Genomic DNA, 22,163 nt, shown 5'->3' with positions numbered 1-22,163 from the left:
ACTGTAAGATCATATGCATTCAGAAAATAATTGGTCAAATTATACCTTAAGCATATACTTTTAAGCTAAATTTACTATCCAAATATAAATATATTATCCAAAGGAGTCTGATAATCATGTTATACTGTTACCTGAGATCATAGACCTAAAAACCGACATTCCTGCTATTACCTCCCTAGATAAACTTACTTGTTATAAAAATATGTCCTTCTTTTACATTAAGGCTGTGTCTTGTGAATTTCAAGAAAAGTCCCTTCCCTCCTCTCTAATCTCTGCAGCTGTTTGTCACTGATGGCAAATCAATAGCAACACAACATCCACTATCAATTCTGTGTGCCACTGCTATCTTATGTTCTTCATGTCTGTTAACACATTTGTTTTGACAATAATCTTGTGAGGTAGGTACTATTTGTATTACCCTGTAAGGCAACTGAGGCACAGGGAGCTTAAGTTTCCTATCAAAACTAACACAGGTAGTGCTGAATAAGCAATCAAAAGCAGACTAGTAAACGTTTTTTAATGACCTGCGAATTGTGCCTTAAGTAATTAGAGTAGTGAAATAAATACTTTGGAACTCTCTTGCAAGACCTATAATATAGGCCACGTTTTGATAGCAGGAGCCCTGTCTGCTCCTCCAGTCTCAGCCTAAGTCCCACATGTGCATCCTGTCCTCTGTCATCATCAGTTGCAGTTTCCTAAATGTGCCACGTCCTGTTGGGCCTCCAGGCCTTTACAAGTACTGTTCTATCCAGCAGGCCCTTTATCACTCCTGTCTAGAGTGCCCCCTCTTCCTTCAAGATTCAGCTCAATTGTCACCTTCTCTGAACAAAAGTTTTCCCAACTCTCTTCATCCCACAGCCTCCACTCCCATCCCTCCCACCAGCCAAACAGGTCTCATTGCTGTGTGTCATTCTTTTACCTCAGTGCTTCTACAAAACATCTCTGAAGCATGCTTTGCCCAGTGCTATACCACAGCTGTCCCCAACCTTCTTGGCACCAGGAACCAATTTCATGGAAGACAGTTTTTCCATGGACCGGGTCAAGGGAGGGGATGGTTTCGGGATGAAACTCTTCCACCTCAGATCATCAGGCATTAGATTCTCATAAGGAGCATGCAACCTAGATCACTCACATGCGCAGTTCACAATAGGTGCACCTGTGAGAATCTAATGCCGCCGCTGATCTGACAGGAGATGGAGCTCAGGCCGTAATGCGCACTCACCCACCGCTCAACTGCTGTGTGGCCCGGTTCCTAACAGGCCACGACCAGTACTGATGGGTTGGGGACCCCTGCTATACCAGGCCCTGAAGAGAGAAAGATGAGATTTTTGAACTAAGCTAGGCACCTGTTATCAGTGGCTTTACAGGCCTATGTGGGACACAGGTACAGAGATAGTTGTCACAGACTGGGTTAAGTGCTGTGACAGAAGGATGTACAGGGTGTAGAATCTAGAAGGCCTCCCAAGGGGTGATGTTGGATCAAAGGCATGAAGCAGCTTGGTGTGGTCAGGCAGGCAAACAGCACAGCACTGCCAGGGAGGTAAGTATGATGGGGTGGGGGGGGCGGTGACAGGAAGGCACTGAGGTTGGAGAGGGCCACTGATTTGAGGGCCTGGGGGCCGTGCTGAGGACCCTGGACCTTACCCTTAGCTCACAGGCAGCCACTAACCTGACATGACCAGATTTGCATTTTTTGATAGGTCACTCTGGCAGCAGTGTAGAAGATGATTTTGAGGGGCCAAGGACATCAAATGGGAGTTGATTACAGCAGTGCAGAGTAGAGATTAGGACGCTAGTAAGGACAGGAATAGTGGAAGATAGAGAAGAATGTTGTATTTGGTAAATCATTAGAAGGGAAAATTGTTGGAACTGGAATGATTGGATTGAGGACTAAGGAAGAAGAGAATCCAAGCAGAGTCTAGAATGGCATCTAGGTTTCTGGTTAAGCTAAAGCACAGAGAGGGTGAATTTAAACTTGCACCATTAACTGACTCAGGTAATACAGAACTAGCTGGTCTTGTGGAGAGAGGGTTTTTTAGTTCATATTTAGGGTATCTTGGGTGTAAATTTCCCCTGGGATGCCCAGCAGAGGTAGTTAATCACAGGGCTCTGAAGCTCAGAGGAGTGATGAGCACTGCAGTAGTCAGCACCACCAACTCTGTGTGACCCCACGCAAGTCACATCACTCTCTGTTCTGCAGTTTCTTTATAAAATGAGAGTCATGATTGATCCATCTCACACAGTGTAAAAGGGTCCTGAGACCAATAAGTTTAAGAACCACATTCTTTTTTTTTTTTTTTTTTCAGTTGAAATCTTGCCCTTGTTGCCCAGGCTGGAGTGCAATGGCGTGATCTTGACTCACTGCAACCTCCACCTCCCAGGTTCAAGCAATTCTTCTGCCTCAGCCTCCCAAGTAGGTGGGATTACAGGTGCCTGCCACTACGCCTGGCTAATTTCTGTATTTTTAGTAGAGGCGGGGTTTCACCATGTTGGCCAGGCTGATCTTGAACTCCTGACCTAAGGTGATCCGCCCACCTCGGCCTCCCAAAGTGCTGGGATTACAGGCATGAGCCACCGCGCCTGGCCAAGAACCACATTCTTAAACTTTGTCTTCTTGGCTCTTCTTCAGCCAACTCCTTCGATTCTGATGTTCCCTAGAATAGCATCCGTAGCCACTAATTTTCTCACCTTAAACTAGGATTTCTCAATCTTGGCATGACCAACCTTTTGGGCCAGCTATTTCTTTGTTAATGGGGGCTGTAGTCAGCACCACTGTGGTGAGTTAATACACATCAAGTACTTAGGATAGTCCCTGGTGCAGAATAGGTACTTGATAAGTGGAATTATCATCTTAAGTCAAATTAAAACCTAGATATTAGATGAATTATCTAGGAATACTATTTAGGTTAGTAGTTCTCATCCTGGGGTGATTTTATTTGACAATATATGAAGACGTTTTTGGTTGCCACAACTTGGAAAGGGGGTGCTAGGCATCTGAGGCCAGGGATGCACAGGGGACAGCCCCCATTAACAAAGAATTAGCTGGCCCAAAAGGTTGGTCATGCCAAGATTGAGAAATACTAGTTTAAGGTGAGAAAATTAGTGAGCTACAGATGCTATTCTAGGGAACATCAAAATTGAAGTAGTTGGCTGAAGAAGAGCAAAGAAGACAAAGTTTAAGAATGTGGTTCTTCAACTTAACTGGTCTTAGGCCTTTTATGTCCTTAAATATTACTGAGGACCCCAAAAAGCTTTCATTTATGTGGGACACATTTATCATATTAGAAAAAAAAAAGCTTTTAAAAACACCTATTTTAAAATGACTAAATCCATTATGTTAAATAACACTTTTATGAAGAATAACCATTTTTCCTCCCCCTAAATCAGCAGATTGATAGTTTGACACTAGTGCAAGTCTCTTTCATGTTTGGCTTAATAGAAGACAACTGGGTGCTTATATTTGTTGCTACCTACAATTTGTTGCTATATCACATATCACTTAGTGTCTAGTAATTTCCCCTGTATACTCATGAGAGAATGCAGATGTCTTCCTGATAACTATGAAAATAGTTTTCCTGGTGGATCCCCTGAAAGGTCTCAGAGACCCCCGCCATGGTCCCTTGGCTAACTACTGTAGGGTTGAAGAAATGGGAGGAGATCAAGTAAAGAGTAGTGTTGCAGAAGTCAAGACAGTCATATGTTTGGGGAAGGTAGTTGTGGTCAGCAGGGTGGCTTGTCTAAGCAATATCCAGTTCATAAAGAGGGCAATGTAGAGCCTCTGCTCCCATTACCAGAGCAGCATTGTTAGTCAAGTGGTTATGGCAGAACCCAGATTGTGGGGGTTGAGACATGAATCAGAAGCGCGTAAATTGCTACCGTGAGTAGAGATACCCCCTCCACCTCCCACCGGAATTTTGGTTAATAAAACATGAGAGTAGATAACCGATAGAGCAGGACCCCACGAGAGGTGAAAAGTGGTACCTGAGAGCACAGCTGGTGGGGTTGGTCTTGGACAGAATGAACGGTATTTCATTTTACATGAGTGGAATGAAGGAGAAGAGGGCAAGTTGGAGTATGAGAGGGTGGAAAGTTGAGTTTATTTGTGCCAAGCCTGACAGCCAGTTTCTGGGTTAAGCGGGAGATAAGCAGATGTTGAGGAAGCACCTGTTCTTACCTTCGTTAGGGCACATATCACACATACACAGTTAGCAGAAATTCTCTCTTATCTCTATTCCTAGTGCTTAGCGTAGTACCTAGGTAGCAAGTTGATGCAAAAGTAATTGCGGTTTTGGGCCATGAATTTTAAATTATTATAACTAGGATCAAATATATCTTTATTAATCAAAATAGGAACTATTACAATCAACATGTTTTTGCCAACAAGAAATAAGTTTATTCCTGTGGCGTAAAAATCCGTGCTTCGGGATTCTACAAACTCTTGGAAAGCATTTTCTTCATCCTGCTAGTCAAGGAAGCATTTTCCCTGCAAAAAGTTGTCAAGATGCTTGAAGAAGTGGAAGTCGGTTAGTGAGAAGTCAGATGAATATGGCGGATGAGGCCAATTCGTTCAACTTGTGAAGCGTTGGTTTTGTGACGTGCAGTCAAGGGTCGTTATGGAGACAATTGGGCCGTTTCTGTTGACCAGTGCTGGCTGCAGGCATTGCCGTTTTCAGTGCATCTCATGGATTTGCTGAGCATACTTCTCAGATGAAACAGTTTTGCCGGGATTCAAGAAGCTCTAGTGGAGCAGACAACCAAACAGTGAGCATGACCTTTTTTTGGTGCAAGTTTGGCTTTGGGAAGTGCTTTGGAGCTTCTTGGTCCAGGCACTAAGCTGGTCATCACCAGTTGTCACATAAAATCCACTTTTCATCGCACATCACAATCTGATCGAGAAATGGTTCATTGTTGCATGGAATAAGAGCAGACAACACTTCAAAACGATGGTTTTTTTTTTTTGCTCTGCATGAGGCACCCACTTATTGAGGTTTTTCACATTTGCATTTTGCTTCAGATCGAACGACCATCGAATGGTCAACGTTGAGTTCTTTGGCAACTTCTCGGATATTGTAAGAGGATCAATTTCCATGATTGCTCTCAATTGGTCGGTGACAACTTCCAATGGCCGGCGACTAGGCTCCTCATCTTCAAGGCTCTCATCTCCTTTGCAAAACTTCTTGAACCACCACAGCACTGTACGTTTGTTAGCAGTTCCTAGGCCAAATGAGTTGTCGCAAGTTGTCGCTGCAGCTTTTTGACCAATTTTGAGCTCAAATAAGAAAATTGCTGAAATTTACTTTTTGTCTAACATCATTTCCATAGTGTAAAATAAACATAAACAGCAAGTCATTAGCAAAAAAAAAAAAACTGAGAATTGCCCATTAAAATGATGTATAACATAACCACATTTATTTAAGAATTTATTCCAGTATCAAACAGCAAATTCCAGCAATGCAAAAACTGCATTCCTTTTGCACCAACATAATAAATATTCATTGTTGAAATGCAAGAGAAAATTATATTCAATGTATCCCTCTTATAGCTTAAGAAATATGTTATTGTAAAACTTGAGAAAAGGCTAAAATGATGCCCAAATGCATACCAAGTGTAGTGTCAGAACTCCCTAATTCTTCATCAGATATTTGAGTTTTTATTAATGTGTTATACACTAAGCATTGTGCAAAGAGCTTCAGATCAAAATGAGCCTTCTGTTAAGGGTAAAAAATTACAAGCTCCTAAAGAAGTTTATCAATGAAGTACAAAGGAAAGGCCATAGAAAGGAGCTGGTCTCCTAAGTGCCACCTTAAAATTAGGAATGCTTTTGACCAGAAGTCATAGGAAGCCCTTACACAGGGCTTAATTGGGGGCTTATTCTTCTCACATAGAAAAGGTCTGGAGGTATGTAGCTGCCAGAGCTTATTTAGCAGCTAGAAAATGTCAAGGTATGTGTGAGTCTCGGTGTTCCTCTCATGCTTATGCCTGATGGTTGCAAACAGCTTTTGAAGCTCCAAATATATCCTTATTTAGTCAGGAAGAAGAAGGGCAGTCACAGCCAGGAAAGGGTAAAGCTTTCCAGGAGGACTCTGCTTTTGCTCATTGACCAAAACTTCATTACATTTATATCACTAGGTAAACAACAGGCTGGAAAATTAGGATACAGCTATTCTAGCATCTCTAGTGAAAAGACAGCAGAGAGAAAATGGTGGGAAGAACTATTGATTAGGCAACAGTCTGTGTCAGCCACAGAGGTGGACATGCGATGGAAGAGCATTCCAGGCAAAGACAGTAAGGCATGTGAAAAGTAAAATGCAAGGCGTGTGTCAGAACCAGATGTGGGTAATTGTGGCTGAAGCGTTGGACTGAGCTAAATGTCATGATGTTAAATGCTAGGTAAAATCCCCAGTAAGTAACAAAATAGGTTTCAAGGCAGAGTGAGGCATAGAGAGGAGAAGCAACTTGATTGGTCTCACAGTTGGTCAAGGGCAGAATGGGATTAGAAGGCTGCCTCGCTCCCCGTGGGCTGCTGCTTCCACAACCCCATTCTTTTCAGAAGAAAATTCCTGCACCCATGCGTCCTGTGAATAAGCCTGCAAAATCTGTAGAAACATCAACCTGGAGAAGTTTATTTTCACAGTTCTCCTTATAGGTGAAATGGTTAAACAGGCTCCCTAGTTTCATGAGTGGTAAAATTCCTAAGTCCTGGTCAACCTAAGTGCTGATCAACGTCAGGTCTCGCTTACTATGTACTACACAACTGAATGAAACACTGATATCTGTGATTGCTGTCTTAATGAAGGAACCAAATAATGATTCGTGTTTAGGAATCTGTTTTCTTTTTGAGCCACTGGAACTCTTTAATATATTACCAGTCGCAATCCAGATTTATTGGCAAGCTGAGGAATTAGAACCATGAGCTCCTGGACTGGGAACGAGGCAGCCCTCTCACTCATCAAAGGATTTCTTTCGCATGTTTTCCTTGTTGCGGATCTTTTAACAGTGACTGCCTCTTCCACCCTATGTGTCACTGATTGATCTAGAAGGCTAGCATGCAATGATACAATTTGGATGTTGTCTCCACCCAGATCTCATGCTGAAATGCAATCCCCCGTGTTGGAGGTGGGGCCTGGTGGGAAGTAATTGGATCATGGGGGCAGGTTTCTCATGGATAGTTTAGCACCATTCCCCTTGGTACTGTCCTCACAATAATGAGTGAGTTCTCATGAGATCCGGTTGTTTTAAAGTGTGTGGCATCTCCTTCTTCGCTTGCTTGCTCCTGCTCTGGCCTGTGATGTGTCTGCTCCCCCTTCAGCTTCTGCCATGATTGTAAGCTTCCTGAGGCTTCCCCAAAAGCTGAGCAGATGCCTGCATCACAATTCCTGTACAGCCTGCAGAACTGTGAGCCAATTAAACCTCTTTTCTTCATAAATTAGCCAGTCAATGTGAGAACAGACTAATTCAAATACCACCCTAATATGAATAGTATTAACAAGCACCTTTCACTTTGTAAAACAGGGCAGCTGCAGTGAAAGCCTTCATGCCAAATATTCTTCTGGAGACAAATCAACAAATCCATTTCTTCCTAATATTTCTTGAAAACTCACAGTGTGTGTGTGTGTATGTATATATTACCACACTAGAACCTAGTAATAGGTGGAATCAAACACAAGATGGCCCTGCTGTCACAAGATTGTAGTATGGTTGGGCATGTGCAATGTACATATAAGGACGGCTCAAGAAACTTACAGAGGAAGCATGCAAATTGAAATAGTGCCCGAACAGTGGAGATTTGCAGAATGTACTGGGGCTGAGGAGACACCTTGCATAATGATGTTTTGGCTGTCATATATCGTATTACAGAAATATTTTTTAAATAACATTGTATTCTATTTTAAGCAGCCAAATAACAGTTTTGCTCTCTATGAAATGTTGAACACATCATACATGTCTGTAAAAATTGCTTTCACTCTTTTATTATATCATATGTATGAACATAGTAAAGGAAGGGAAAATTAAAAGAGAAAAAGACTGCTTTGTAAAATTTTCTAAGTTGTTTCCATATCAGTTCTTACATTTGTTCTGAATTTATATTACTGGATTTCATATAGAGCCTGTGGCGCCGTATTACGAAGAACTGTTGTTACCTGACCTCTTCAACAATGCACCACAGGCAACTAGAGGTGATTCATGTGTGCCTAAAAACAGTTTCTTAGACTTTTGAAAGATTATTCATTATTGTTAAATATGCTGGAGTTTCCAAAAAAATTTTTTTCTCTTACATTGCTAAGTTCTGCCAGGTTTAATGATAATGGTTTCAAAAAATAAAAATAGTACGGTTAACTTAGAGTAGAAAATATTTAAGATATTTAGATTGAGAAAATTATATAGCAGCCAAGGTTTTGGGGTGAAAAATAACATTCTTTTTTACTCTAGATATTAAAGCAAAGTGTTAAAAAGTTATTAGATCTGCATGTCATTGCTGATTTATTGACTGTAGTTTACAAGAGTTTCTAAATTGCACTTATTCTATTTATACTTTGCCTTGGCCTTTAAAGCATTTTTAAAACTTACAAAAATACATATAGTAAAATATAATAAAATAAAATAATTGTTATAATTTAAAAATAATGAGGGAGTCAAAGCAATGAGAAAATAAAGATAGAGAATATAAGAAAATGAGGAGTAAAGTTAGGCCAAAAAGTACAATTATAAGTAAATAGAATTTTCTTAAAGTATCTCTAAATTATTCTTTGTTGCAGTAGGATAATACTCTTTTGTATTCTAAGTGTGATTACAAAACATTCTGTTTGAAAATGGCTATAATGAACCTAATAGAAAATTACCTCTTAATGACTCATGTCAATAGTCATATGCAGACTTTGCTGAGGATGAAAGGTACTTCATGTCATATTACTTCTCCTGTATACCCCTTTCTTCACACTGAATTCCACCTCATCAGATCATAGATTTCATTTCTCTTTGTATTTCCCCAATCAACTGGTACCTAGCCAATTTAGGAAAGTTCTGACCTTCAGAAACCAAATGAAGTAATAAAACTAGGTAAGTTACATGAACCAAGCTGAGAGTGTCTAGATTTAGCAAAGTTCAGCCCAGTTAAGGCGGGTCCTCCTGGCTGTTGTCTGGATCTGTGATAGGAATGCAAGTTGCCAAGGTTATGACATAATGTATCACTGTGATATCTTAATCATCTGTGTGGTTTCATAGGTTCTCATTGGAATTCTGTTTGATTGTATTAATAGTTCTCTTAACTCAGACGTTTTGAGGTTAAAAATAGATCGCAGAAATGATCTTTCGTGATAAAAAAAAAGAAACAAAAATCGCAGTGACTTCCTTCTAGAAGTTTCCCCTAATTTTCTTTTCACCCCATCTTTCCCCAAAATTGTGACTCCTGAACTACTTTGACTTACGTATTATTTTCAGTATAATGGATGAGTATCATGAGTGAGGCAGTCTTGATTTAGAAAGATTTCTGGCCTTTAAATTAAGAAACCTTGACTCAAATTTTAGGCCAACTGGTTTTTTTATTCTGTGACCTTGGTATAAATCATTTACTCGCTGTGTGTCATCTGTAAATTGAGACTACTACAGTTGCAGAACTTTCTAGCAGAATATTTGGTATTCTAGTAGGTACTCCAAAATCATTTCTGTATTTCAGCAGATACAGATGAATTAATTACTACATAGTTGTCTCTTACACTGGTAGTCCAGCTGCCAAATCTTTGAAATTTCTCATAGCTAACCATCACTTTGCCAATTCAGTTAAATTTGTTGAACCATATACTTAACCAGATATTTATTACTCATCCAAAGAACTCTATCACTGTAATATGTAGCTTTGATATGATGCTTGTTTGATGTTTCATTCAGCAAACATTTATTGGGTACCTGCTTTGTGCCAGACTTATTGTTCCTTGCTGAGGATGCAGAGATAAACAAAACATAACCTTTGCCCAAGAGGCACCTGTAGTTCAGGGCATAGACTGATAGATTCCCTGAAATTTCTACAACAGCATGGTGACAACATACCAATAGTGAAATGAACAGAATATTGTGGAAGCAGATAGGAGAGACAGCAGCCTAACCCGAAAGGGGATCGGAGCTGAAGAAAGCAGTGGTGGCTGACCTGAGCTGTGAAGGGCTAGTAGGGACTAGCTGGGGAAGGGAGGCAGCAGCAGATGAGAAACACAGTGTAGTTGGTGTTGGCTGTAAGGAACTACTAGCACTCTGTGTTGCTGATGGCACGTAGTGGGAGATGAGGGTGGAGACAGGTGGGACTACTAATCACAGAGAGCTTTGTATGCTGTGCTAAGATGCTAGAACGTGGTCCTCGGCATTGAAAAGCCATTCAGGTGTTTTCTGCAGATTGCAGACTCTCCTTTAGCTAGCTCACCCCATATGGAAAAGACGCGGAAGACATAGAGGCCAGTCAGGAGGCCATTGCCCTAGTTGAGTTTACTCAGATGTTTCCAGAGGCCTGGCTACAGCAATGTGACAGCACAGGGAGAAGGGGACTGGCTTTGAGGTATGTTGATAAACAGAATTAGCTGGCCTTAGTGTTTGGTTGAATATGTTGGATTAGAGAGAACAAATCAAACTAAGGTTATGAGAATATCATTGGAAGAAGAAAAGTTATTCCAAATGAAGCATCAAACATAGAGGACACTGCCTTCTTGGTATGAGGAAGACATTTTCCTTGAGTACGTTTGTGTACAGTATCACTTCGTGAGAGCATCTGGACATTGCAGGCATGATCTTAAAAGCAGGTACCTGGATCTGGGTGTTAACTTAATGTGTAGCCCTCTATATCTGCTTATTTCTCTCTTTTTCATCCAGTTTTTATGTATATTTTCTGTATTAATGTTAATAATTTGCCTATTAATTATAACTATAGTAAATAACTATAACTATAAACTATTAGTGTTCATCATTGCTCAATTAGTTGATTATGTCTGCTCTCAGAGTAATTTTTTTTTATTTAATGGATGACTGCTGCCCTCATTAGACATCACTGATGCATCTATTAAGCTGTATGTATTTATTCTTTTGTTCCTGGTGTGATGATCTGAAAGGGTTTACCGCCCTCTCCCTTGGGCCTAGTTTATTCCAAGTTAACTTATGTGATCAATTCATTGTAATTATGAATATTACTCTGTAGCATAATTACTGACTTAAGGATTTTATACATTTTTTCTGCATATTCACTCAGCTATTTTCCCTATACAGTTAACTCTCCTCCACATCTGATTCCTAAGAGCGATATTGTTTTAACCAGATATCACTTCTATAGGCAAAAGTGTCTCTTAACTAAAATCTCCTTTACCCTTGACTAAACAAAAAGCTAAATTAAATGAGAAAGCAATTCCTTGCAGACAGATTGGAGCCAGAAAGGATCATGGATTCTCCTGTCTTAGTCCAGTTGTCTTTTATTCATCCAGCAAATCTTGTTTGAGCACTCACTGCGTCCGGTAGTCTAGTGTTCTGTTTCTCTCCTCCTCAGACTAAGAATCAAAAGCTTCCAGCACTGTGGGGGCCTCTGGACTTGGGGGGACATTAACATAGTGAGCATAGCATGCTTTTGCCTCAAACTTGAAACTTGAGGGAAATTCCCAATGGGGGTATAACCAAACCAGAGCAGACCCTGATCAGGCACCCTTCTGGAAGGGGCATTGCTCACAAGCTCTGCCCGCTGTGGGCCGCAGAATCCTGACCGTGACCATCAGTCTCAGCACCTGGATTAGACACATCTCCTTTCCTGTGTCGCAAGGACTGTTTTCACTTGAGGCTCTGACGTATAAAAGTATGTCCAGACACCTCAGATCTCTGTGGGTGGTCCTTCACCCATTTCCCTCTTTGCACTTTCCCTGTAATTTTATCACATTCCGTGGTTTCAATTGCCACCTCTGTGTTTACTCCCAAGTCTCTGTTTCCAGCCCCAGCCCCTCTCGCAAGTACCAGACACTACTCACTTGCCTCCTGTGAGGGCCCTTCCGAGGTACATAGGCAACTGCTCCACATCCACCCAGACCTGCCACAACAAAGCTGGAACTGGGCATTTGTCCAAGACTCCTTCCTCGCCCCAACTTCCCCGCATTCTGTCTGGACACCTCCCAGGCCCACTCCCTCCACTTCACCCTCACTACCTTCGCCCATGCCATGCTGACTTCTAACCTGGATGGCTGTGTCCGTATACCACTGTCAGTCCCCCCTGCACCCTGCCCTCCTCACTGTGAGGTTTCTCAAGTACAGCAGCAACTAACTGAGCTGTGTGCTGGGCACTAGGATAAATGTGGTAGTTGGGGAATTCTTAGGAGGAGGAAGTTCAGTGGTTTCTCCAATTAAAGACCTTGTAAGGAGAACAGAGAACTGAACCCAATCTTTGACTCCGGAACCTGCACAGTCTCACCCAGCCACTCCACCCCCTTGCTTCAAATTTGCCAGTGGCGCCATGTGGTTTCTGGAATGGAATTCATTCTTAGCTTCACATGGCACTCTTGTTCTTGCCTCTCGCTTCCTGTCTACTCTTCATGTCAGGAAATCCAACTTCTTGCATTTTCTTAATAGTGCCACACGGCTGTAGACCTTCATGTGATTCCATGTTGGTTCCTATGTTTGGAACACACTTTCCTCCCTTATTAGCAAATTTTTATTCATCCTTCAAAATTCAACTTATAGGTCAACTCTGGGTAAGCACTCTGAAACTGCCCAACACCACCCTGCTCCCTTTTTTTAATTTTTTAAAGGAAAGAAGAAGAATAAGGAAAAAACTATAGTTGTTTCTTATTGTTTTTGGGATAAAGTCCAGAATCCTTACCATGGCCTGTGTTTCCTGCCTTTCTCGCCTTATGTCCTGTCACCTTCCCATTTGGGGATGGTGTTGTCACTCTGGCGTTTTCTCAGCTTCTTAAATGCTCTGCTCCCTGGTGCTCATGCTGTCCCTCTGTCTTAAGATCTTCTGCACTCACTCCCCTGGACCCCAGCAAGGCACTCTGCAGTCCTGTAAGTTCACAGCCCCATACACATTTCCACAGTGACACTTGCACCACTTGTAATTGTACATTTATTTTGTTCTGATCTGAATCATGGTTCTCTGGCCTCAGGCTCCAGGAAGTCAAGGACAGGGACTAGATTTGCTTTTGCTCAGCACTGTCAGCCCAACATCAATGCCAGGCAGCTTGTGGGGTGCACAAGTCTGTGTGTATGAGTTATGTTTATGGCAGCCCCTCTCTTGTCTTCCAGACACCGTATGCAAAGTCCTGGCTGTAACATGTCCCCATCACTCTTGCCACATTTTCACTAGATTGCCGTCCTCCATGGGTGTAAGAACTGTGTTTGAGTTAACTCTTTCCACAGTGACAGAACACTACAAAGCATAAGAACCGTTGGCTGAGTGAACACTGCATGTGTGTGTGCTGCTTATTAACAAGTAGGAGTAAAGGGATTTGGGCGAACTACCGGGGCAGCCATGTTCAGACCCAGTCACTCACTTCCTTGTCCTTCCTTCCTCATCACATAAGAACATGAAAGATTCCCATAGAATTTTAAGATCAGGTGCTGTTTTCCCAAACCAACCAAATTTCTATTGATCTTTTTTGTTCCAGAAATTCACCTATTTTATATATATATATATATAAATATTTTTTTTTTTTAAAGGTCTTCCTGCAAATGAAGTCAGCATGATTCCTTTGTCCTTGGGATCAGTGTCACATATGTATTGTAGGCAAACAAAGAGCTAATGCATAGCCATGTAGTAACAGGATAATTTGGAGAAGACAATTAGCAGGGGATGAGCCTCAGCAGGAACCAGGAGAACAGCCCTCAGCCTGCCCCACCCCACCTCAGATGCCATCCGCTTCTCAGAACTATACTCAGCTACCCCCGTCAGTGCCATGAAAGCTCCACGCTCATCCTGACACCTCTTGTACCACAGCCCACAGTCAGCACAGATGGGCCCTTTGTGCCTCATGAGTTGAATGTCCATGTGTGCAGCCTGTCACTACTGACCCATCTGCCCACATCGTCACTGTTGTTGTGGCCCTCTCGGTGCCTCATGCTAGGTGGCCATTGCAGACAGCAGGTCCCAACCCTCTATCCCAAGCTAGGTCAGAACTGCTTCTCCTCACAGAGTAAGGGACTCAGGTCTGGATCTGTTTCTTCCTGTGTTCTGGCTGAACTCACAAACTAGCCCAGAGAGGAGTCTCTCTTCTCCTTTCCAACACTCTCACCCCTCTGCTTTTGGCTCCCCATCCCCTGAGATCTTCAGATCTGGTCCATCCCCTAAGGAACGAGCAGGGATGGGGGAAGGGATGTATTACAGAGATGTCATATCAATAGCATTTTTAAGAAGGACAGATGCTCCTTGACTTAGGACAGGGTCACATTCCCATAAAACTGTCATAAGTTGAAAATATATTTAATGCAGTACACCCAACCTACAGAACATAGAGCTTAGCTAGCCAATTTTAAATGTGCTCAGGACACTACCCTTAGAATACAGTTGGGCAAAATCATCTAACACAAATCCTATTTTATAATAAAGTATTGAATATTTCATGTAACTTACTGAAAGCTATACTGAAAGTGGAAACACAGTGGTGGTATGGGTACTCGAAGTATGGTTTGTACAGAATGCCTGTTGCTCTCATGCCGTCATAAAGTCGAGAAATCCTAAGTCAAACCATCGTATGTCTGGGACCATCTTTAGACTAAATTCAGGAAACAAGATATGTTAGAAATATGGTGTCTTCAAAATCATTTCCTTTCCCTTTTAAAAAATAAGAACATAAGGAAAAGTTACCCCAGATATTGAGACATCTCAGATTATGGGCAAAATTTGGTGTAGGAATAAAAAAGGTTCATGTCATTGGAAATGTCTGCCACCATGTGATTGTAGATACTTTGTTTTATTAAGATGCCACCATCTGTTTCACCAATGATTTTCAAAGGCCAGAAGAACCAATTTGAAAGATAAAGTATGGAAAAATAACTCTTTGTTTTAATTAATTAAAAATAACTGATATATAAAAATAACTTCTTGTTTCATAGCTTCTATTATCATATATAGTCTTCTGGTAATATTATTTTCATAGTAATTAACTTTAACCCACGGTCTCTCAAACAGCTTCATATACTTCAGGCATGTAATTATTATCACAGGGAATTATTTCCCAGAATTCTTCTAACCCTAGGGAATAAGAGGGACTCCAGTGTTTATTTTTATTGTATCCTCCATTTTTTCTTCTTCTTTAAGAATGGAGGAAAGAGTTATTGCCTTTCAGCGCAACCTGTTTTCATTTTGCAATTCTTTTATATTTTCACTTGCCAGCCTGGAGAAAAATGTGTTCAGAATATTGGTACCTAAGAAAGGAGAATATGGTTGATTTATTTCCTGTTCGCAGAGTCCTTGCCGTGTGCACAAGAGTGGGAGCTACATGGCCAGCAGGTTAGAACCCCGCACGCTGTGCGCCCCGGGCATGAGCGTCACTACAGTCCTGACTGTCTGACTCAGTGACGGGGCACTGCAAATAAAAGAAAGCACAGGGTACAGGCAAAACAAGTGGGACAAGTGTGGGTGGAGCAGACACACGAACTGAGCATTTGCCCTTCAAATTCACCCTTGAAGAATTCTCCCAGCCCTGCTATATCCAGCTCTTTAAGAGCAGAAATCCTGTCATATTCATGTTGTTGCTGTTGTTGTTGTTTTGAGAAGGGGTTTCGCTCTCGTTGCCTAGGCTGGAGTGCAATGGAGTGATCTTGGCTCATTGCAGCCTCCGCCTCCATGTTCAAGTGGTTCTCCTCCCTCAGCCTCCCGAGTATCTGGGATTACAGGCGCACGCCACCACACCTGGCCAATTTTGTATTTTTAATAGAGATGGGGGTTTTACCATGTTGATTAGGCTGGTCTCGAACTCCTGACCTCAGGAGATTCACCTGCCTCGGCCCCCCAAAGTGCTGGGATTACAGGCCTGAGCCACTGTGCCCAGCCTCATGTATTTTTAAATCTCCCACTGGCTTTGCCTAGAGTAGGAACTCTTAATAAAAAGTATAAGTGGCCGGGCGCAGTGGCTCACGCCTGTAATCCCAGCATTTGGGGAGGCCGAGGCGGGCAGATCACGAGGTCAGGAGATCGAGACCATCCTGGCTAACATAGTGAAACCCCATCTTTACTAAAAATACAAAAAATTAGCCAGGCGTGGTGGCACGTGCCTGTAGTCCTAGTTACTCAGGAGGCTGAGGCAGGAGAATCGCTTGAACCAGAGAGGCAGAGGTTGCAGTGAGCCGAGATCACACCACTGCACTCCAGCCTGGGTGGCAGAGTGAGACTCCATCTCAAAAAAAAAAAAAAAAAAGTGTAAGCAAGCCAGGAAATTATAGCTGAGACAATTTGTGTGTGAAGGCCTTGTAATCTGTAAAGCACTTACAGATTAAGGTAGTAGTAATATGGCTGGGAGTGTTTGGGAGTTTCTTATTTAGGTTGGAGGATCTTACAGCCTTGCTAAAGAAGATGAAGGCCTGTATTAGAATCTCCAGTATTTCTGAGTCAGGCCAATGGCATGTATCACCATTTTACTTCCAGTTATCTCCACGGCCTGTTTTCCTGTCTCTAATCCTTGTCGACAGGAACTTTTTGATATTGATGTATAACATATGCCTGCGAACCATATGCATTCAATTAACAAATGTTTACTGAGCTTCCACCGTGTAACAGGCACTGTTCTAGGCACTGGAGATTCATCAGCGAAATAGAACTTATCAAGTTTCAGCCTTCATGGAGTTTATGTTCTACTAAGATTTATGTTACAGCAGAAACTTCCAATACTTTTGATCACTGAATACACTGGAGGCAGTGGTCTCATAAATGCCTTTGCTGTACAAAATTCTATACTGAGGCTAAGTTACAGTTTGATTCCAGGGATCAAAAGCATTGGAAGAATTGGTTTCATTCAAATTCTGATGAAAACCATTATAATGCTAATAAAGTCTGTACTTGCCTACGAGACTGTTTACTGCCTTAGGGATCTCTCCTCCATACTTACACAAATCCCTTATTATTTGGTAGACTGAGAAGAAAAGGTAGCTTCAGAGTGAATTAACATTGATTGAATACATGCTGTCTGTCACGCACTATATGTTATAGACTTTAATATGCATTGTTTTATTTAGTATAGCGTCACTATGAAATGAGTATTCTTACTTCATTTTACAAATACAATCTTAACAGCTCTTTTTTTTTATTAACCATCTCCCATGGGCCGGACACATACTAGGCCCTTCCTTGCATTGTCTTATTTAACCGTCATAAAAACTCTATTAAGCAGGCACTTTTAATTTCCCCCGTTTTGCAAACAAGAAAGCTGCAGTTCATAGAATAGAAGTAACCTAAAATAACAAAGTTGGTATGCAGCCAGCTTTACACCGGATTCTCCAAAGCCAATGTTTTTCCCCGTATTCCACGTTGGTTCAGGCAGGTACATGCCCTGCCTCCACCTCCTTCTGCATTTTTGGATGTGCTTCTTTATGTAAGTGATAATAAGACTGGCGCGTTCCAGTGTCCCTCCAAGTGGGCCCCCGCCATTGAGGCGCCCACTGGTGTTTCAGTGAAGCTTTTTCTGTTCTTGCCTCCCCTTGACTTAAATTACAGGTCAGCATGTGGACTCTTTAGTAGTTACTCCCTAAATAATTATTTTCATTTTCTTAGCAGTCCTTTGTTTCCCTGGCCATGCTCACAAAGCTGGGACCTACATTGGATACTACTGCTGCGGGTTTACAATCCTCAGTTGACCGGTCTGGGGGGAGACAGAAACCCCTGAGTACTTTGCCCAGGATGTCTTGTCTTTGGAACTCCACTCCTCCCCAGCTTGGCAAAACCCTTGGTGTGCTCTTCTTTTAAAACAGAGGGTAAAACAGATACTTAACAACTGTCATTTCAAAGTTGGTATTTTAATAGATACTTCTCCCAGCTGCTATTGTTTTAGATTTCTTAATATTTTTGTATTGTGTTTGAGTATCCTAAGGTAATATTATCACAAAGGGTACAGTTTTATACATTGAAAATAAATTAACTTGGGTACATGCCATATTCCAAAGTGTCAGCAGAGGAGGGGGAGTAGTGTTAATGTTAATACTTCTGCAAAGTAGTAATAATGGATGGCAGAAAAAATGAAGAGAAAGGAAAGATAAGAGGCGAGATTTTACCAGAGTGAGTCAGGGAACAAGCAGACATAGAGAAGGCCTGGAAAGGTTGGATGTACTGTAAGGAGAGTTTTCAGCAATAGGATACAGCTGAGGCTAGGTTTGGCAGAGCTAGGTGGAGTACTGAAAGGTGATGTCTTCGAAGCCTGTGGTGTTTTGAGTCTTATTTTGCCCTGTTTACCTTAATGGAAGGAAAGATCCTAGACCACAGGCCCTGGGTTCCACCTGATTGGCTGCGGCAGGCAGCATGAGCGTCCCTGCCGGGGGCATCAGCTTCCCTTCTCTCTCTGTCCTCTCATGCACTTGTTCTGCCCCATGGCCAGGTACTGTTCCCTATGGGGGTGGTGAGAATGTTTTTAAGGGCCTATGCTCAGGGACCCTCATAGAGCAGAAACCCAGATTCTGCAGGTCCGCATCATGACCTGGAAGAGCCTTGGGAAAAGACCAATGTGGCCTGTGCCGATTAGGAAGTCAGTGATACCCTGACAGCCTGCAGCTGGTGGGAGTGGTCTGTGCACTCTCCCTGCTGTCAGCTGCCCTCACTCCTCACTCTGCTGCAGTCTGGCCTGCCACCTTCCTTCTTGTCACTTTCCTTCATTGTATCTTTGGCCCAATTAACCAGTCTCCAGCTTCTTTCTTCCTTCCCTAGCGTGCAGGACACCACCTTCTCCTTGTCTGCTCCTCTCTTGGCTCCGCTTGACATTGGAGGCCCCTTGCACTCCATCTTGACCTTCTCACACCCTCCCTAGATGCCCACAACTCATAGCTCCAACCTTGTGTGCTCTAGTGATTCCCCTCCATTTGTCCTTTCCAGGGGCCTCCTGGGCATTTTCTGGTTATGCTACCAACACCTCGTATCTAAACTAAAACTCCACATCATCCCTAACCCATCCCTAACCTAATCCTTCAGGCAAACTCAACACTCCAGCATTCCCTCTCATCATCCCAGTATTTCCCTGTGCAAGCTGGAAGTCACTTCACTTTCTCCCCTTACTTTACCGTAGTCAGTAGGTCCTTATGCCCAGCAGGTTCTCACTTATTTCCCTTGCCGGACCTTCTTTATGTCTCACGAGTTGATTGCTTTTTGTTGCTTCATCAGTTTCTGTCTGCATTTTGTACAGCCCCCTCCGGGTCTATCTACCTCCTGTTCTTTGCTCTGCCAGGCATCCTGCCTATTGCCACCAGAAAGAATATCTTTCTAAATTCCAAATCTGATTCTGCTGCTTGCTTAACACATGCGTGTAAAAGTAGCATAATGGGTTATCAGAAGCAGAATTCTTCCTTTAGAGGCTAACATTTTGTCAAGAAAATTTGACTAGGTAGATTTCAAATGCATAAATGCTGAATGACAGCCCAGTTAATAGTCTCGGACTATGAATAACTGTGTCCAAGACCTTATTATGTTTATATGAAATAGGGTGGATTTGCTTATAAAATTCAGGTATCCTAGTAGATTCATTTTCTGCTGCTGGAAATAGTAAGGACTGACCCTGGGTCAAAATTTGCATTTGTTTCCTATCATTTAGAAACTTCAGCAAAATAAACAGGATCATAAAATTAACATTTTATTGTTCTTCACAGATCTGTATTCACTTCACCACTCTCACTGAATTAAATCACCCTGTTATTATGTAAGGAAAAAAGAACAAGTCAACTGACTGAATAAAATATGGGTTATTTACAAGGCCCTTGGACTGAACTCCTATTTAAATGCTTATGATTTGTTAGTTGACTTAATATATCCAGTGCCTATACAAATTCAGATAATCAATGATGTCTCTTTAAACACAAATCCTCTAATAAGAATTTCTTTTTTAACATGAATATAGAATTATGCTGGGAGTGACTTCTCTTAACACTGTCATTTTGCTGCAGCATGGTTAAATTAAATTTACTTGGACTGCCCTGTGAACCTTACCATCATTTAACATTGTTGTTCCAAATTCTCAGTAAGAAATTTTAGAACCCTATCATGTCTTTCAGTATATAGTTTATACTCCCATAGTTTATTTGAAAACAAGTTGCATTTAATTTTATTCTGAATTTTGTTATATTTTTAACCACAGATCAGAATTGTTTGTGGGTGCATTAAGTAAGAAAAATCAGGAAAATAAGAATAGGAAAACCAAAATAAGTCCTGGGATGAGGTTTCCAAGCAAAAGGGTGGTTAGAAGGCAGGACAGTAAGCAGCCAGGAGCATGGCCTCAGGTCTGGTTCTGAGCTTCCCAGCAGCCTCTGCAGGGAGAGGACCATGATTAGTAATGTGAGTCAGAGTATCTGTGATACAGAAGCAGCCACTTTCTTAGAAGAATTGTAACTCTTTCTGGTACTAAAGCGGAAGACATTCTCTTACGCTCTTTCAGTGAAGGGCAGCATCCTCAGCATAAGTACAACAGTTTCAAAGGGCCTGTGCTTCTGGTATCCTGTCATGTTGGCTGGTAGCACAAGGCCACAGTAGGAAAGCATTTTGCAGGTAACCAAAATTGCAGGTCCTTGGCACATCCAACAGACACAGCTTAGCATATCTAGAAGAGTAGATACAGGGCTTGTCTTTTAGGCAATCCTTCATAAGTAGTGCTCAGTTCACCCCAACTTTTGATACATTTTAAACCAGTGGTCCCCAACCTTTTTGGCACCAGGGACTGGTTTCATGGAAGACAATTATTCCACGGACTGGTGTTGGAGGGGATGGTTTCAGGATGATTCAAGCACATTACATTTATTGTGTACTTATTTCTGTTTATTACATTGTACTATATAATGAAATAATTATGAAACTCACCATAATATAGCATCAGTGGGAGCCCTGAGCTTGTTTTCCTGCAACTAGATGGGTCCCTCTGGGGATGATGGGAGACAGGGACAGATCTTCAGGCATTAGATTCTCATAGGGAGTGTACAACCTAGATCCTTCGCGTGCGCAGTTCACAGTAGGGTTTGTGCTCCTATGAGAATCTAATGCCACCAGTGATCTGACAGGAGGTGGAGCTCAGGTGGTATTGTGAGCGATGGGGAGTGGCTATAAATACAGATGAAGCTTCGCTCATCTGCTGCTGTGCAGCCCAGTTCCTAATAGGCCACAGACAAGGGTTTGGGGACCCCTGTTTTAAACACCAGTGGATGTGAAGTTACACTCCCGTACAAGCTCTAGACTGAGTAGAGAGCCAATTCTTTACCTTGAGGGATTTCCCATGGACAGTCAAAGACCCCTAAGAACTTTGAACCCACTGCAATTCAAAGCTCTTCTGTTCTGTTCCTTAGAGATTGTCTTTTTAAGAGACAGGGTCTCACTGTCACTCTGGCTGGAATGCAGTGGCATAATCACAGCCCACTGCAACCTCCACCTCCTGGGCTCGAGTGATCCACCCACCTCAGGCTCCCAAATAGCTGGGGCTACAGGCATGCAGCACCACACCCAGCTAATTTTTAATTTTTTTTTTTTTTTTTTTTTTTTTAGAGACAGGGTCTCACTGTGTTGCTCAGGATGGTCTTGAACTCCTGGGCTCAAGCAATCCTCCCGCCTTGGCCTCCCAAAATGCTGGGATTACAGATGCGGGCTGCTGCGCTTGGCCCCCTTAGAGATTTTTTTAGAGGGATTATTATAACAGACCATCTCTTTTAAACAAAATAATATTCAGATGAGACCTTCAAATAATTTATAAACTGTAAGTCTGTAGGGTTAGTTTGAGTTAGGAGCCACTTAACATGTACCAAAAATTAAAACTTTGGTTTCAGAAAATTTTATCTAACACTTTTTTCTTTTCCTTTTTTTTTAGATGGAGTCTCACTCTGTCGCCCAGGCTGGAGTGCAGTGGTGCTGTTTCAGCTCACCGCAACCTCTGCCTCCTGGGTTCAAGCAATTCTCCTGCCTCAGCCTCCTGAGTAGCTGGGATTACAGGCGCCCGTCACCATGCCCGGCTAATTTTTATATTTTTAATAGAGACGGGGTTTCACCA

General features: G+C 42.1%; 1 protein-coding gene across 4 annotated transcripts in view; it reads left to right on the top strand.

The window, feature by feature from the left end:
- Positions 1 to 22,163, top strand: part of LYRM4 (LYR motif containing 4) — a 148,930-nt gene that overhangs the window by 2,655 nt on the left and 124,112 nt on the right. The gene's annotated exons all lie outside the window — the stretch shown is intronic.

The sequence above is a fragment of the Gorilla gorilla genome, chromosome 5, assembly GCF_029281585.2.
Source record: "Gorilla gorilla gorilla isolate KB3781 chromosome 5, NHGRI_mGorGor1-v2.1_pri, whole genome shotgun sequence".
NCBI lineage: Eukaryota > Metazoa > Chordata > Mammalia > Primates > Hominidae > Gorilla > Gorilla gorilla.
The sequence above is the reverse complement of the archived record's forward strand: the minus strand, read 5'-3'. Positions and strand labels throughout refer to the sequence as shown.